The sequence below is a fragment of the Catharus ustulatus genome, chromosome 6 (assembly GCF_009819885.2).
Source record: "Catharus ustulatus isolate bCatUst1 chromosome 6, bCatUst1.pri.v2, whole genome shotgun sequence".
Taxonomy (NCBI): Eukaryota; Metazoa; Chordata; class Aves; order Passeriformes; family Turdidae; genus Catharus; species Catharus ustulatus.
The window spans coordinates 34,034,544-34,050,640 of record NC_046226.1 but is presented as its reverse complement, the minus strand read 5'-3'; the positions used below and the strand labels follow the sequence as shown (position 1 = coordinate 34,050,640).

General features: G+C 42.0%; 1 protein-coding gene across 4 annotated transcripts in view; it reads right to left on the bottom strand.

Moving 5' to 3' along the window:
* RAD51B (RAD51 paralog B) overlaps positions 1–16,097 on the bottom strand; it is a 404,105-nt gene that overhangs the window by 119,891 nt on the left and 268,117 nt on the right. The window lies entirely within an intron of this gene.

Genomic DNA, 16,097 nt, shown 5'->3' with positions numbered 1-16,097 from the left:
AGTCCTTTTAGCTTTTAAGAAACAAATAATTTCTAGGGTCAGTAATTAGAAAAACAAAACAAACACAAAACATTTGTATTTGTAAACTGAGTATACTTGCTGTGGCTTGACTAAAATGTGCTAAATCTAATCTTGGAATTTTTTTCTTCAAAGAACCACCATACTTCAAGATGCTAGTAATGTAAGAAAACTAAGTACAGGCAGGGTCATTCCCCCACTGGCTCATCTGGATTTTCAGCATTTTACTGAGCTTTCATATCTGTTATTTGAAATAAAGATCAACCTGTTTACAGAAGGCTGCTTCGGTAAGTGGTCTGAATTAATTTTATTTCTTAATTTAATTTTCCAGGACATTCAGAGGTTTTTTTTCCCATTTTCTGTGTTGAACTTAGTGGGTTTACAGAGCCACAGTACCAACAATGTACTATGGTATTTATTTCTTCCTGTATCCAGCATGGTTTTACACACAAACTGATCATACTTCAAATATCTAATTTGAGCCTGTACCTAATTCTCCTGCCTTCAGTGGTATATAGCTGACGAACTATGACACTTTAAAGAGACTTTATGAGACTATGACACTTTAAAGACTTTATGATACTTGACCGTCTCAGTATTTTCATGGAATTCTCCCCATTCTCTTTGCTTTCTTACCAAATGCTTTTACTCTGACAAATCATCAAGCCCTCAGATCACTTCCATTAAACAAAACAAGGCTATTTTATCTAATTAATGTTCTTTCTCTGTCTACAGTAATGTTGGTAGAACTTTCACAAAACATGCTGTTGTGAGAACGATTAGATTTTGGGATAATGGAAACAGACTCTAATGTAAATGTGTGGAAGTGTCATCTTGTACATCATGCACCATGGTAACCTTGAATTAACAGTTCATCAATGCAGGGATGCACTTTGAATGGGAGACAAATCTGATATGTATTTATGGGCTGCTTTTATTTTCGGTCCAGAAATTTCAAAGCATCATATACAAGGTATGAACTCTGTATATCAGATCAAAATACACACCTACAGTTTTCAGACACCTCAACACCACAGCATGGCCTCTAATGGCATGCAAATCTATTTCTTGGTATGCAGAGATAGTACATGGAGTAGACAAAGCCAGAGTAGGACTAACACACAGGCAAGCTAAGCAGAATTTCATGATTGCAGGGGTCTTTAAATCTTTAATTTGTAACCTGAGGTTAGCTGATGATACAATCATTGCCTGAGTCATCCAAAAATCTGAAACAATGGCTCTGAGCACTGTGTACTTTATCACTAATCCGACAGTGTGTCATCCTCATGACTTGAAAAATGGGGAGAGGGACAGCAGGAATTCTGCCACTTCAGCAGACAATTCTAGGGGTGGAGAAGGAACAGTAAACCTGACTCAGTCTCTAGCAGACACATTCAGCAACATGACTGAACTTTACACTCAGGACACTGGGTGCCTGTCACATTCAATAAGGAAATGGCATCTCTTACTGCTCCTATGGTGAATAACAACACAGAGGAAGAATCAAATTGCAGACAAGCAGCAAAGGAGAAGTACTAGGGTTTAAAAGCAGGTTTTTAAAACCTCACGTGACCTAAGTAAATACTAGCACTGACATATACCTGGTCTTGGGCTGTCGTGAAAGGGAAGCCTAGTCTTTAGATAAACAGAGTGTCCGCCCTTAACCTCCTAAACTATCAATTTTCCTCATCTAATACTGAAGAAAGGTCATGTTGCAGTGCCCTGTGCTTCCTCACATTTAAAGTTAGGGTAGCCAAGGGCAACAAAGACTCCTTCCTCTCCAGCCTGATAGCAGAGCTCTTCCTTCCTTTTGTTCACATGAAGAACAAACACCGAGTTGAACAATAACAGTGGATGCTTCATTATGATGCTCTCTTGGGCACCCGGCCCTGGTTAGCATTATCTTACCCCTTGGTTTTGTTTTAAAGGAAACTGTGAATGGTCTTTTCAATTGCTGGTGTTTCAAGATCAACATTACTTCCTCTGTTTTCAGATTTCCTTATTTTACCAAGAATATGTGGTACTATGAAAAAAAAAAAAAAGACACCTAACGAACTGAGAAAGCTTCCAGCCTGAAGCAAACAGTAACAGAAGGCCAGTTAAATGAGCTTTCCCTGTAAATTAATGTCACACTGTTGGCTGCAGCCTTCAGTGGGCCAGCTCTCTTACCTCTTCTGCAAGAAGAGGCCCTGAGTTTGCAAATTCAGTTTATGTATTGAGTTTTCCTGTGCCCTTAAGTGACAGAGCAGTAAATGGTGCTCTGAGCCCAGGCAGCTGGGACCAGCTTGAGAGACACCTCACTCCCCCTAAGCTCAGATGTGACAGTGGAATTTAGTTCACTCTACACCAGACTAATCAGGGCTGCCCTGACTTTCATCCATTACTTAGGAACTTTTCCCAAGGCATGACAAGTCTTCCAAATGAAAATCAAACTGTGACTCAGGTGGCTGCCCATCCTTGCTGCTGCTACCTTATACTGCTAGCCAAATTGGCCCACTCTGCTATGGGTCAGTTGCATGACTACTCATTCCCCAGTTCAGCCTAACACACATTTGAGAGAAAAAAAGGGGAGAAAACCTGTTTCTCAAGGAAAATAAAGTATTCTGGATGAATAAAAGTTACCTCTACTAAACTCTAACAAAGACTTATCCAGTGTTACTCAGCTGGAAGAACTGCAGTGCTGAAGCAAAGCAACAGAACTGAAAGGCTGAAAGGCAAGGAAACAACATACCTTTGAGCTCTGGTGTGCTCGTGTGAGGCCCTGCCTCTGCATCAAACATGAAGGTGGCCAGGGTCACATAACAGAACTATCAAAGTTATGCTTTAACCATCCTGATTTAGTGCTTTTGGCTTTTACTACCACATTAGAATACATTGGCTTGATTTTCAAAAGTAATGAGCACCTACAGGTCGCATTGCCTTTGGTGACAGCTGTGGCTCTAAAAATCAGTTTAAGATAGTTTGCACATTGGGAAGAACTGAAGGAAAAGAAAAGGCCTATTGTGTAGATATGAAGAGCTTAAACACTGCTGATTGGTGGTCTATGAGTCCCTTCCCTTTTCAAATGAATTTCACTTCATGTTTTGTTTGGTTTTCCTGTTGATGCATCCTGCACCCTCCAGTGCTAAGCTGGTGGGATCCCACATACTTTTCCTGGCATGTGGTGTTTAAAATAAGAGACCTCAGCAATCGGATATCCTCGGCATTTCCAGCTATTGAACACGATCATGAGTGCTGTGATCCAATTTCAGAGCAGAAGAGGAAAGATATAGAGTAATATTCTCCCTGTGCTGGTATGGGGCAGACAAAAGAAAACTAAGCAAACAGGATGTTCTGCTCCTCTGTGGACTTCAGCAAATGCCACAGGCAGACAGGATATGGTCTAGCTCACAGCTAGGACTCACAGCTGCAATGTATGTGCCTGGCTGTCCAATACCTTGTTTTGGGTAATTCACTCACAGCACAAACATAGCATGAAGAAAAGTAAAAGATGTGGTGTGCAGTTCCTACCTGTCATGCCTCAAGACTGAAGTCCATCAAGCATATGCAGCCTGAAGGAGGAATGCAATATTTATATATATGCTACTAAGAATGAACCTCATCCCATTCCTAAATTCACTCGGAACATCTTCAGGAATGCAATTCTTAGTGTTCACAACTTTGGATGCCAAATTGCTTATTCTAAGCCTGCTTATCCACTGAACAGTAAGGCATATCTCAGCTGAGGTCTCCACAATAGCACATAGCACTCTGTTCAGACTATTCAGACTTTCATATTCCCCAGCATTTCCTAGAAATGTCACATCTCAGCTGGTGTTTCTGAAAAGTGCACCTTCACAGAGCATTGGATTGTATGGGAGAATGTTTCTGTAGTTTGAAAACTAGGAAGTTTAAATGAAAATGAGATTCAGTGGAACAGTAAAGTAAAATCTTTTCAACAACATCTTTTGTTGAACTGTTAATTATAGCAGCATTTGCCTTTGCTTCCTCTTCACCCCTGCAGGCTTGTGCTGCCTTGCCTATGTGCTCTAGACCCTCTAGGGTCACTCAGGTGGCAAACCAAGGAACAGCCTGGGCTGATACACCACACTCCAGCAAACTGCTGACTAACCTTGTTGCCTCTCTTATCCCTATAATGCTTCTTTAACTCAATCTGGCCCTGCAATTTAATCTCAAAAGTTTTTCAGGGGTCTTCACAGAACTGAATGACAAAGGACCAGGTTTGGTTTCATTTCAACATAAACACTGAGGAGCACTGCTAAAGTTCAAAGGAACATTGCAGAAAATATTTTACAGTAGCCACCCAATACTATGAATTTTAGGGAACAACTATAATGAGAAAAAGCATTTGAAGTAAACCACTGTTTGCTGAGAGGGTTTATCACATGTGCCTGTTTCTAAGAAAGTGCTATATATTCCTATTCCATCTTATCAAGATAGATTTAAGATCATATGAGAAGATAATTTAAATCTGTGGCAGGGCGAGTCAACACATCAGATGCAGAGATACATGAGGCTGTTCGGGGTGTGTTAATTCTTGAAACATGGAGCAAGTTTCAAAGAAAAACAGCACTGAGGTCAAAGCAGTGGAAGCCTTATTTGTAAAGTGTTATCCCTGTGCTAGTAAGCCTCTCCTCAGGCAAAGTCTTCTAGTTTAGATGAAGTGCAATTCAAGTGTGCTTGCCTACACAGATTTGTACTCTGGAGACTTCCAGAGTTCAGACTGTAGGTAACTCTTGGATCTCCGCAGCAGAGGGAACAATAAAGTGTTTCTCTGTAAAATGGGCTGTACATTTAGGGAGTTTACAAGATTTTAGTAAGGTAAAAATTCCTATAGCTAAAGAAAAGTTGCCTGTATAACCAAGGGTAGGTAATTTGGGTCATAGTCTTCTATTGCTAACTATATTTTCACATGATCAAATTACATCAGTGATGGCTTCACCAAACATGTTAGTGGTGAGGCCAGTACAGACATAACCTTTCATAGCAAAAGAAACTTAGTTGTGTCTACATGAGAAAGGAAAATATCACAGTGAGACTTAATTTGTCTTTTACTTTCACAAGCTGCACACAAAAGCATAAGACTTTACTCTGGCTGGAAAACATGTTTTTTAACAGACATTTATTTGGCTTCCTACTCATGAATGTGTTCACTTAAGAACATTAAGTCCATTTTAGGTACATTTGACTTTATTTTACAAATCTGTAGCTTAAAAGATGTAACATCTACATTAAATCCAGGCCATTACTAGTAAAGTCTTAGTCTTCCATGACAATGTTCAGTTCCCAGAACAATATATTGTCACAAATCACAGACACTACCTCTAATCAACAGACAATTACACTCCTTATGCTAAAAGCCTTTTGGAAAAAAGGCCATTTGCTTTAGTACTATGCTGAAAACCCAGGGGAGCAGCCCACTTTGATCAGGAATTCATTACCAGAGAGCCTGGTAAGGAGAAGATTTCTCTGAAGTGAGATCATTTTGTCCCAGGAAGCCTATGCCAGCCTTCAAAAGAGGGGAACAGACTTACACTCTTCAGCTCATTGTTTTGACAACACTGGATTAAAAGAAATTAGTTTTGATTCACACTCGTGTAAATGAGAACAGATTTGGCACACCACTTGAACTAAAGCTTTTTTTCATGCTATATTTAGTAGAAATTCAGACAAATTAAATGCTGGCACTTCAGTTGAAATCTAGTAAAGCATTTAGGGACATGTTTGCCTTTCAGTGCAAGACAGCAGTACTGTATCTTCAGTATCTTTACATGCATATTTAGAAATAAGCAGGTGATTCAAAACATTGTGCTAAGCTGGATTTACCCAGCATAATATTCTCTCATAAATTAAGCTCACAGGAAAAAGTATGGACAGAAACTTTACCAATCTACTGCCAATCTACTATGCTACTATGTGAAAGGTCATGTTTGCAGAGAAACATTTAATTGTATTGAAATGACAGTTTATTTGGTTTCTACTGGATCTAAACCCAAGATGCCTTTAGTCTTCCTTCACCATTAAAATGTTTTCCTTCCATTTCTCATCATTAACATTTTTAGTTGGTTTTGCATCTGTGCTCTGTTTCTCTGCCCTTCTTCATTTGACAACCGTGGAGTTTGGCAATTCCAACAAGGCTTTGGCAATGCTGCTGCAGAGCAGTAGAGCAATTCCCACAAACCCATCTAATGGGGACACTCTCACCCAAGCAAACACCATTCCTGGGCCAGGTTTAGCAACACACTCCTCAAAATGCCATGAATTGCCTGAACAAAAGGACATTTTCATTGATGTTAGCTATATCTGTGTGGGTCATGTTGCTGGCACTGGGATGATGTCAGTCTCATTTTTTCTCATGCCTTACTCCCAGGATGGACTTAACTTACAAACTGATAGTGCTTCTTTGCTCTCATTATTACAAACCTGTTAGAAATAGCATGAGACTTTCAGCATCCTGTGGGGAATACAGCAAAAACGGTTCCACCCCACAGAGATCCTAACAATGATCAGTTCATCTTTATCCCTCCAATAGGGCTGGAAATCACCAGTGGCACTGCAAATCTTTTACCATCTCAATAGCAATGCACAACTCTATTCCCATTAATCTGTCTTCTAGCCATTCACACATCAAGTACAACCCTGCTTCATTTTACAGATTATATCCATGTTGCTCCAGACAAAGGTCACTTTATAGTTACAGTTCCTCAATTGAATAAAAGCTTTTGATGCAGTAAATCATTGTCTTTCACTGTTCAAACCCACACAATACAATACAAATAATGCTGCCCTTTCTTTCAGAATTCCTTTTCTACCTCACTACTTGTTTCTTTACAAAATAAAATGAGGCGCTTTTCACTTGCTTTAGCCATAGAAATTAGTTATAGCACTTTGGAGACAGTTTGCCATGCAGCTACAAACCCAGACCCTATGCTATTTTGAGATCAAAATGAGCCTCTTTCATTACCTTAGTGACAAATGAAATGTAATGTACCAAGGTTTCCCTAGATTTAGCTGTTACTAGATCTTTTGCCTTACTACTGTGAAACTTAAGACACTCTTCCAAGTGCCACATTATTTTGTTTCTACAGATATAACTTACATAATAAGTTACCTGCCTCAATAGAACATTACATGCAAGGGGAGTACATTTGTGTTCAGACAGGTTGTGTGCAGTGGAAAAGAGGGCAGCAGAAAGGGTGGATTAATCAATTAATTTTATCCATTCCTGTGGCACAGCCCCCAAACTCCTCCCTTTAGCAATATAAGATATTCTATTCCTTTTTTGAGTAGTGAGGGGAGCTAGTCAGCAGGAGACACAAAATTTTGAGGTTAAATTTAAAGCCAGTGATACCTTTCTTACAAAAAGGAAGAGTAAAACATAGCAAGATAAATCATAATACCAAGTACACTCATGAAAAATGGCAACCATTTAACAGCAACACTGCTTTTTTAAACACTGAAGGTCATGACAAGAGCTGAGTCCAAAAATTGAAGGCAGACAAATTCTAACCTGAAATATAGAACAAGGGTTTTGCAGCAAGGTAGCTAAAGCTTGAAAACACTGTCAAGGCAAACCAGGAATTCACATTTTTTTATGACTGCAAATAATAATGGTTACTTTTCTAGAAGAAATGATTCAGCACAACAAATTTATCAGGTACCCAAAGGAAAGGTGTGATATATGAGAGGTCAGTTTGGATGAACTGATAATTCTGCCCATCTTTAAACCCTATGAAACTGAAAATACATCATTAATTAAAAGCAAATCTTAGCTCACTAATATAATTTGCCTTATGTTTTCAGTGCTTCTGAGTTTTCTCCATGAAGAGCAATGGTCATCACTTAGTTAAAGCATTCAGTCCCAAAAGACTCCTCAGCTGGCAAACAGCCACCGTGTCCCTGTCTCCTTTTGCAGCACCATCCTCTTGGTAACAGAAGGCATTTGCTAAAGTAAGATGGAATGAGACTTCTACAAACAGCTGAGCTGCTGGTAGGTAACAGCTAGGCTTGTTGCTGCTAGCTTCTATTTACACCCCAGAACACTGTTGCTTTTAAAGCTACACTTGTAGGATAACCTACAGAACACAGCTTCAAATCAGCTTCAGTCAGACTTTTTCACATATGTGTGCGCTAAATAGCATCTACTAGTTCAGCTGGCATAACCCAGAATGTGCTACATTCAACTTCAATGAAACTACAATTAGGCAAGAGCAGCTCAACATTTCTTCTGAGTGCTGTACCAGAACAGAATTACCAGCTAGCAAGTTCAAGTCAAAACAGAAATTATATCATAGCCAATGAGAAAAATAATCTCAAAACTTGCACTTTTAACCAAGTAGATGTGGAACTCTGTCAATTTTTTTCTTTTTTTTAATGGTCTCACTTCACTCACTGCAACTGGTATATTGAAACAGGGAAGCAACAGCATGTTCTTAGAACAGCAAACACAAGCTGACAGTAAAACTTCCAATATTTTGCAGTGCTTATTTTCAGGTTTCTGACTTTTTGTCTAAGATCTCTACAAAATAGAGATTGGCTGTCAGACTGGATTCTGCAGCCACAATTCATGTTCATGTCATCTGTCAGTCCAGATTTTATAAAATATGATTTCCTTAGAGACCCGAGTGCTTGTCTTTCCACTAATTTAATTATTAATAATTGAACCATAGAGGCAGCCCTGGAAAGAGACCTGTGGCTGAGCTTCTCTCTCTTTTTACCATGTCTGCCATAGGCCAGTTACGTGGAGAAGAGCTTTAGATTTGTTCTAACTAACCCATAAAGACTCCCAAGGGAGCAATAGCTCCCAAGAGATCATCACAGGTAAGACTTTTCTAGCTGTGATCTCTGTGCCTGGGTCATACAACACGTGATGGAAAAGCACAAGGGGGACCATATCTGACATGGGAGAATTTTCAGCGTTGAAATGCCGGTGGGAGGTTTTCTGCCTAGTGAATTATTATGTGCTCTGGGAACTGGTTCCATCTCACAGCAGGAGATTTCCAGGAACAAAGCATTTATGGGTCATGTGAACCAAGTTCAGATTGGAAAGGGTTCGGGGGGCTCTGCCTGTTTTATCAAGGGAACCCCTGGGGGTCCATTATGACCTGTGGGTCTGCGCGTGTCAGGTGTTTGGTTGCCATTATGAGTTCATGAGCTGAGGCAGAGATGGAGGGTGGGGCTGGCCTGGCTGGGATGCACTCTGGCACCTGTGACATCACAGGAGCCGCGTCACAGTGGGGGCAGCTATCAAGCCAAGCAGCAGGTGACCCTGCTCCAGTACAGCCTCGGCGAGCGGCGAGTGCGCACGCAGACAGGAGGCTGTGCTGAACGCGGGATGAGGGCCACAGCAGAAACGCCAGTACCCAGGGAGCCGCTTCTCACCGGGCATCCAGAGGCCGATCCCTTGTGGGCCTAGCAGCCTGCCAGCTGCCTGGGGCCCTCCTTCCTGCCTTCAGATAGATCCCTGGGACTCCTGTCCCCACTTTCCCTACCATTACCTCCCTCCTATTTTCACTCAACCCCTACCCAACTCTTTAGGCCATGCTTGGCACCACCTTCCTTCTCTTGCTTGTGCAAGGCCTCATCCAGTACCCGCAGCAGGCCGGGGATGGGCTGGATGAGGTTGCACGGGAGCGCATGCAGCAGCGTGCTGATTTTCTGAACCAGGAAATGACTCGGCTGATTCAGGAACTGGAGCAGAACAGCCTGGAGCACAGTGGTGTGGCCTGGGGAGCCCTGCTCATGTGGCAGTTCTGGGCTGTGACTGGACTCCTTGTCCTTCTCTTGGCGCTGTGGTTTGGACTTCACAAAATCAGATGTGGTTTGGACTCCACTGTTCCAGACAACAGTGGCCACAAGGAGAGGTCCAGCAGCAACTTGGCAGAGGAGCAAGAAGAAGGACACAACGTGTTTGCAAAGAGAGAAGTAGGAAATGACAATGCAAATGTGGAAGAGGACAATCAGGACAGAAATGAAGAAGGTAGCAATGCAAATGTGGAAGAGGACAATAAGGACAGAAATGAAGAAGGCAGCGATGCAGATGTGGAGGAGGACAATAAGGACAGAAATGAAGAAGGTAGCAATGAAAATGTGGAAGAGGACAATAAGGACAGACATGAAGAAGGCAGCAATGCAGATGTGGAAGAGGACAATAAGGACAGACATGAAGAAGGCAGCAATGCAGAGATGGAAGAGGACAATAAGGATGGAAATGAAGACGGCAGCATTGTGGATGCAAAGGCAGAAAGCAACGTGGGAAATAAAGCAAAAGAAGGCTCTGACGATGCAAAGGAAGAAGTAAACAACAATGAGAAGGAGGATGAAATTAATGTTGCTGGAAATGAAGCAAAAGAAGGCTCTGATGATGCAAAGGAAGAAGTAAATAACGATGAGAAGGGGGAGGAAGTCAATGTTGCTGGAAATGAAGAGGGCAAACATGATGCAAACAAAGAAGACGATGGCCACAATGTCACAAGGAACCTTGGAAGCCTTTTAGAGGAGCGCATACAGTTGACTGCTCTGGACCTGGACAAAGGTTGCTCGGTCATAATGGACCTGATGGACAAACTCATACACATCTTTGGACAAAGCTGGTCCAACAGCTTCTACCCAGTGCCACAACAAGCCATCGGAGTGGGCAGCGCCTTTGAAGGCTGGAGTCCCCGCGCAGAGGACCTTGTGTACCATGTGCTTGTACCACTGAGTCCCCCTCCAGGACATGCCTTCCACCTGGAGCTGGACACTGCAGGGGTGCTCCAGAGGAACTGCTGTGTCCGTGTGGAGCTGCTGTGCACCTGCACGAGGGAGCAGCTGGGGGAGGACATACTATGTTTCCTCCACCACTCTGAGGAGGAGCTGAGAAGGGACCAGGACCCCAGCCTCCTGGATACCCTCTGCAATGGCACCTACCTAGATGTGGAGAAAACTGTCCACTGGTTCTATCAATTCATGAAAGAAGCCTGGGTGCTTTCGCCTCAATCGCGCCATTGGCGTTTAAGATTGCTGCCCTCCAGCCGCTCCTGCAAATTTCAGTTAAGGAAAGACCAGGAAAGCTTCCTGGTTGAGCTCATCTTAGGAGTGAGGCAAGGAGACTCTGATATCTTTGTGGGCAGCCAGCCTACAGAAGTAGGCATCCCAAGCACAACATGGCTAAGAGACTTATGCTATGGCAGAGGAAATTCTTCAGGCACATTGCCAGGCAGGCCCCTCATGACAGCTGGCACTGCAAGTGCCTGCAGCTCCTCAGCCGAATCCTGATGGGGGCAGGTTTCTCCAGCTATGCCCTGAAGACAGTGCTGATGCACCTCCTGAACACCATACCCCTGACACAGTGGTGCAGGAAGGATTTCCAGCGGCGAATGACGGACACCCTGAAGTACCTCAGTTGCTCACTGGATGCCAAACAGCTGGCCCACTTCATCATAGGCAACCAGAGGTTTGCCATGGACATCAGTTTGCCCTCCAACTTCCGCGTGGCTGAATCCCCCAACCTCTTCCAGCACCTAGCCAGCAGTCTGGATGCCCACATGAAGGCCATGCAGGAGTACGTTCACCTGCTGCATCAGCTCAAACAAATGCTGTTCTAAGCATTTGAAAGAGATCTTCATGCACAGAGCTGTGCTTGTGGGGCCTCGTTTACTATATATATTAATACTTTCTAGTTAATTAATTTACTATATATATTAGGATCCCCCAGTTACTGGATTTCCTATATATATTAGGACACTCTAGTTAATTTACTGTAGATATTAGGACCCTCTAGTTAAGGAATTTACTATATATATTAGGATCCTCCAGTTAGTGAATTTACTATATATATATTAGGACCCTCTAGTCAAGGAATTTACTACATGTATATTAGATCCTCTAGTTAAGGAATTTACTATATATATTAGGACCCTCTAGTTAAGGAATTTACTATATATATGAGGACCCTCTAGTTAGTGAATTACTGTATCTATTAATATGCACTAGTTAGTGCATTCAGCAATCCCGAATCTTCTTTTGTTATGATTTCAATAAACGGAACTATTCCATTATCTAGACTGTGCAAGCTCTTCATGAACTTGACCAGACCTAGAGTATTTGTAAATTCCACTAGGTGTGAATTTGGGACTGGCTGGGAGTAGGCACTGTTAGTAGCAAGCCTTTTTTAACAAAGGCACACAACTCTCACTCCACATTGCTCCCGCCAGTGGTCTCCCTGGTGCAGCAGCCACTGAAGACCATGGTGGCTACTACAAAGATGATTTTCGCCCTGTGTTCCCCCTGCGCTCTCAGGCCATGCTGGCCATTTCACATGGGCTCTGGAAGTCCCTAGTAGCTCTGGCTGGGCAGAGACCAAGCAAGAGACACTGTTGCTGTGCCTCCTTGTGCTCACCGGGGAGACAGTGAAGATTCTACTCATGCCAGACATTCTCCAGGGCTTTGACACCACAGAAAGTAACTTTTTGGACATGCAGAACACTATGGTCTGTGTTAAAAGAACTTAAAATAGTGAATTGGAACACATTTTGAAAGCCAAGGTGTTGGCCAAGATTCTTGGGAAGCATGTAGAGGACAGGCAGATCAAGACAGAGTTACTTTAGGTTTAGTGTGATTTTCCTTTCCTTTGCTGCTTCTCTCCAGTAGGGTCCTAACGTTAGATGGAAAGCTAATGTGATCAAGCGAAGGAGGAGGAACTGAGCTTTTACATTTTCCTAAGGGATGGAAAAGAGACAATGCAAATGCACCTTTGACATGACACTCAGCAGAGGAGGAAACCTTCCTTCATTGCAGACTTCTTTGCTATTTTCCTGCTGAAGTGAAAAGAGGGCAGTTCATGGTGAGGGACACCGTCTTGACCCTGAAACCTGCTCACAGATGTCAGTGTAGTGAAATTAGATGAAAATAAGCAGAACATCTATAGACCCATAGAAACACATCTATTTCCTAAAATATTATGCTTTTGTAGCTTATTTGTGGAAAGGCATACAGGATTCGAACTTGGCTCCAAACATCCCCTGCCTAGAAAGAGACAGATTGATGCAGTAATCTCTTATGGGAAAAATAGACTGTAGGGTAGAGCTGCTAAATTATAAACATTTCAAACCTTGGTTATATGCACAGACCACAGAGCAGATATACAGAACAATCCCACAGACTTCTTACACAACCAGACACTGTACAGCATGGGAGAACATAACATGACAATGCATTGCAATGTAAAGGCAACTGAGTGTATTTTTGGGGTTGCAGCCCACTCCCTCTATAGCACAGAGCAATCTGAAGTAATGAAAGGAAGGGGCTGAAGACAATTTTCTTGCTAAATTTCTGACTGTCCCATCTTGCTTTTCAATAATCACATTTAATTTCTCTAGTCTGAAAGTGGAAATAAGAGAGTGCACAAATGGATTCTCTTCATCCCTGAACACTTCAAGTTTATAAAAGCGAAGAAGTTTTCTCCAAGGGACCCTTGGGCAGCCTGGAGATCTCCTCTGACAATAAAGGAAGCAGTTCTGCCTTCAATAGGGTCTCCTCCAAAAATTTCTGTGCTTGCACTGAGGCCATGAGATGCAAAGATACCAGGGAAACAGAGCAGCAATTTACATTGACAAAGAGGATTTTGATACACTCCTCCAAATGGGGCAGCATTACCATCTTAATAGCCTTTTGCTCTCAGCCCTCTTCCTGAGGACGCTGGAGATTTTTGCAAATGGAGAACAGTTCCGCTTCCCATTTTAACTGCAACAATAGCAGAAGGGCTCCTTAACTGCATCAAATAGCAGTCTGTGAAATCCCTAACTAGCCGCACTGCCTCTCCTGCCGTTTTATTATCCTCCAGCCCACAGAACAAAGCAGGGGGGAGCTCCTCCTCTTTTTTCTTTTTTTTTTTTTTTGCCTATTCCACACATCCTAATCCCTCAGAGGTGGCAATGGAAATTGCTTGTGGAACTGTTAAATCACACTTTCACTTTGTCTTTCATTCCCCATTCACCCTCACTAATCAGGGAGCTTCCAGCCACATTTTCCGATATCAATTTGTTTATGGCCTATTGGTTAATGGTCCCAGGATGGGACCCCCTGAGTAAAAAGAAAGAATCCTGGGCACTTCAGCCAGCTGCTGCTTCTCACCAGTTCCCACATCCATCCACTTGTTCCCATCAGCCACCCTGAATGTGCTCACCTCCTGACACCAAGGGAATTAAACAACAAAGCCTGAATGGGAGAGTTGCCTTTGCAATCAGGCTGCGGGACAGATTCCACTTGTTATTGCTATGTGATGTCCCTCAAGCAGTCACCAGCTAGTTGCCTTGCTGTCATCTTACCTTGCATCCACCTTCCCTTTGGAAAGAAGCACCAAGAACAACCCTCAGAAAAAACTCTAGTCTCCCATGAACAAGGCAGCCTGGTGCCACTTTCTGCATCTTATCCAAACCAGACATTTCCTAGTGATTTGCTCACTTCCTCTTTCCACAGAAATAATGATCATTGAAATGTGGGATGAGACCATGCAATATTTACTTTTACAAATCAGTGAGATAGTTCATCTGTAAGTGCTTACAAGTCTCTGTAAAAGAGTCTGGGGCTCATTATCAGGGGAACCATGCCCTTCCTTACTACCCATTTTGGAGAAAAATATCTAAAATAGAAACATAATGATGAAGTCAGAAAGTAATATAAGGTTCACACAGAGAAGACATTCTAGTTGCCTTTCAAAATGCACAAAGAATGCCTGATATCAAGACATCAATTACTTAAAGAAATCCAAACTGGTATTTTATCTGTGTGTAGCAAAATGGCAAACAATGTTTTATATGTACACCCCAGCACAATATGGGTATTGGGAAAAGAGCAATCGCCACACTTTTAATACAGTGATATCCTTCTATCAGAGTGCTGCTCCATCATCATTAAGTGTAACCAGGCCCATTTGTTCTTTAAAGGTATGGTTCAGTCCTAGGAAAGCTATATTCATGGCTCACAGAAAAGAGCTGAAAAAATTAAGATTGTCTCTGAACAAATGCTCCCTGTTTCTGAAATGGGAAAGTTTCAGAAACTTTCACTACATTAGTGCCTGAGGACAGAGCAGGAAAGTGTCTGCCTGTTTTAATAATGACCAGAAACATCTATGTAACTCAAGATATCCAAGATAGAAAAGTAGTTTATCATCTGCCCTACACTGAAATAAAACACGTCAAGACCAACTCTTGCAAGTAACCTCAGTCTAAACTAATAAAAATTGTTTCTAGTTTCTGTGGATTTTTAGAATTACTGGTACGAAATAAAGCTGATCAAGTGCCCAAAATGCTAAGAATATACAGAACATAGTATCAAAAGGCTTAGGAAATACTGTATAGGCACCTCCCTCCGCCCCATTACAGTTACGTAGATATATCAAATGGAAGCAAAAATGCACCATAAAACATTTTAATTTCTTTCATTTTCTGACATTCTGCACAGGTAAGCATATTGAGTCACTAGGAAATATGTCATTAGTCTGCTACAGTCTGAATGTGAGAAATGTGCAATCAGAAGAACTTTTCACATCCCTTAAAATGTCCATAGTGCCTCATGGGATCACTGATTCTCTATCACTGGAAACGAAGAACCAGCTACACTCACTTGTCTTATTGCCCCGGCTGCATACCACAGTGTCCTTCCTGAACAGAAAGTGGCAGGCACTGACTAGTTTTATTCAGTCTGTTAAACTGATGTAGTGATAAGGAGCCAGGCTGTATAACAAAAGACACCAACTCAACAAAATTGATCTATGAATCTTTGTCAAGGACTAAGGATGTTTTTTGGGATACATGGGAAAAGAAGGGAAGAGTTGAACCTCCCTCTTTGCTATGTCTAAAAGTACATGATTCAGGACAGCCACAAGGAATCATTGTTCCCTGTCAGTATGGTAGAAATATCCAACTTTTCAGTATACCACTTCATATCCTAGAGAATCTGAGGAAAATTTAAGACCATAGGGCATTAGCATTAAAATGATCATGAAAATAGAAAACAGGTATTAATTTCCTGTGTTTTTACTGATGCCAAGCTATTTTGCTAAAGAAGAGCCATTTATTACAGCAGGTTATTAATGATAG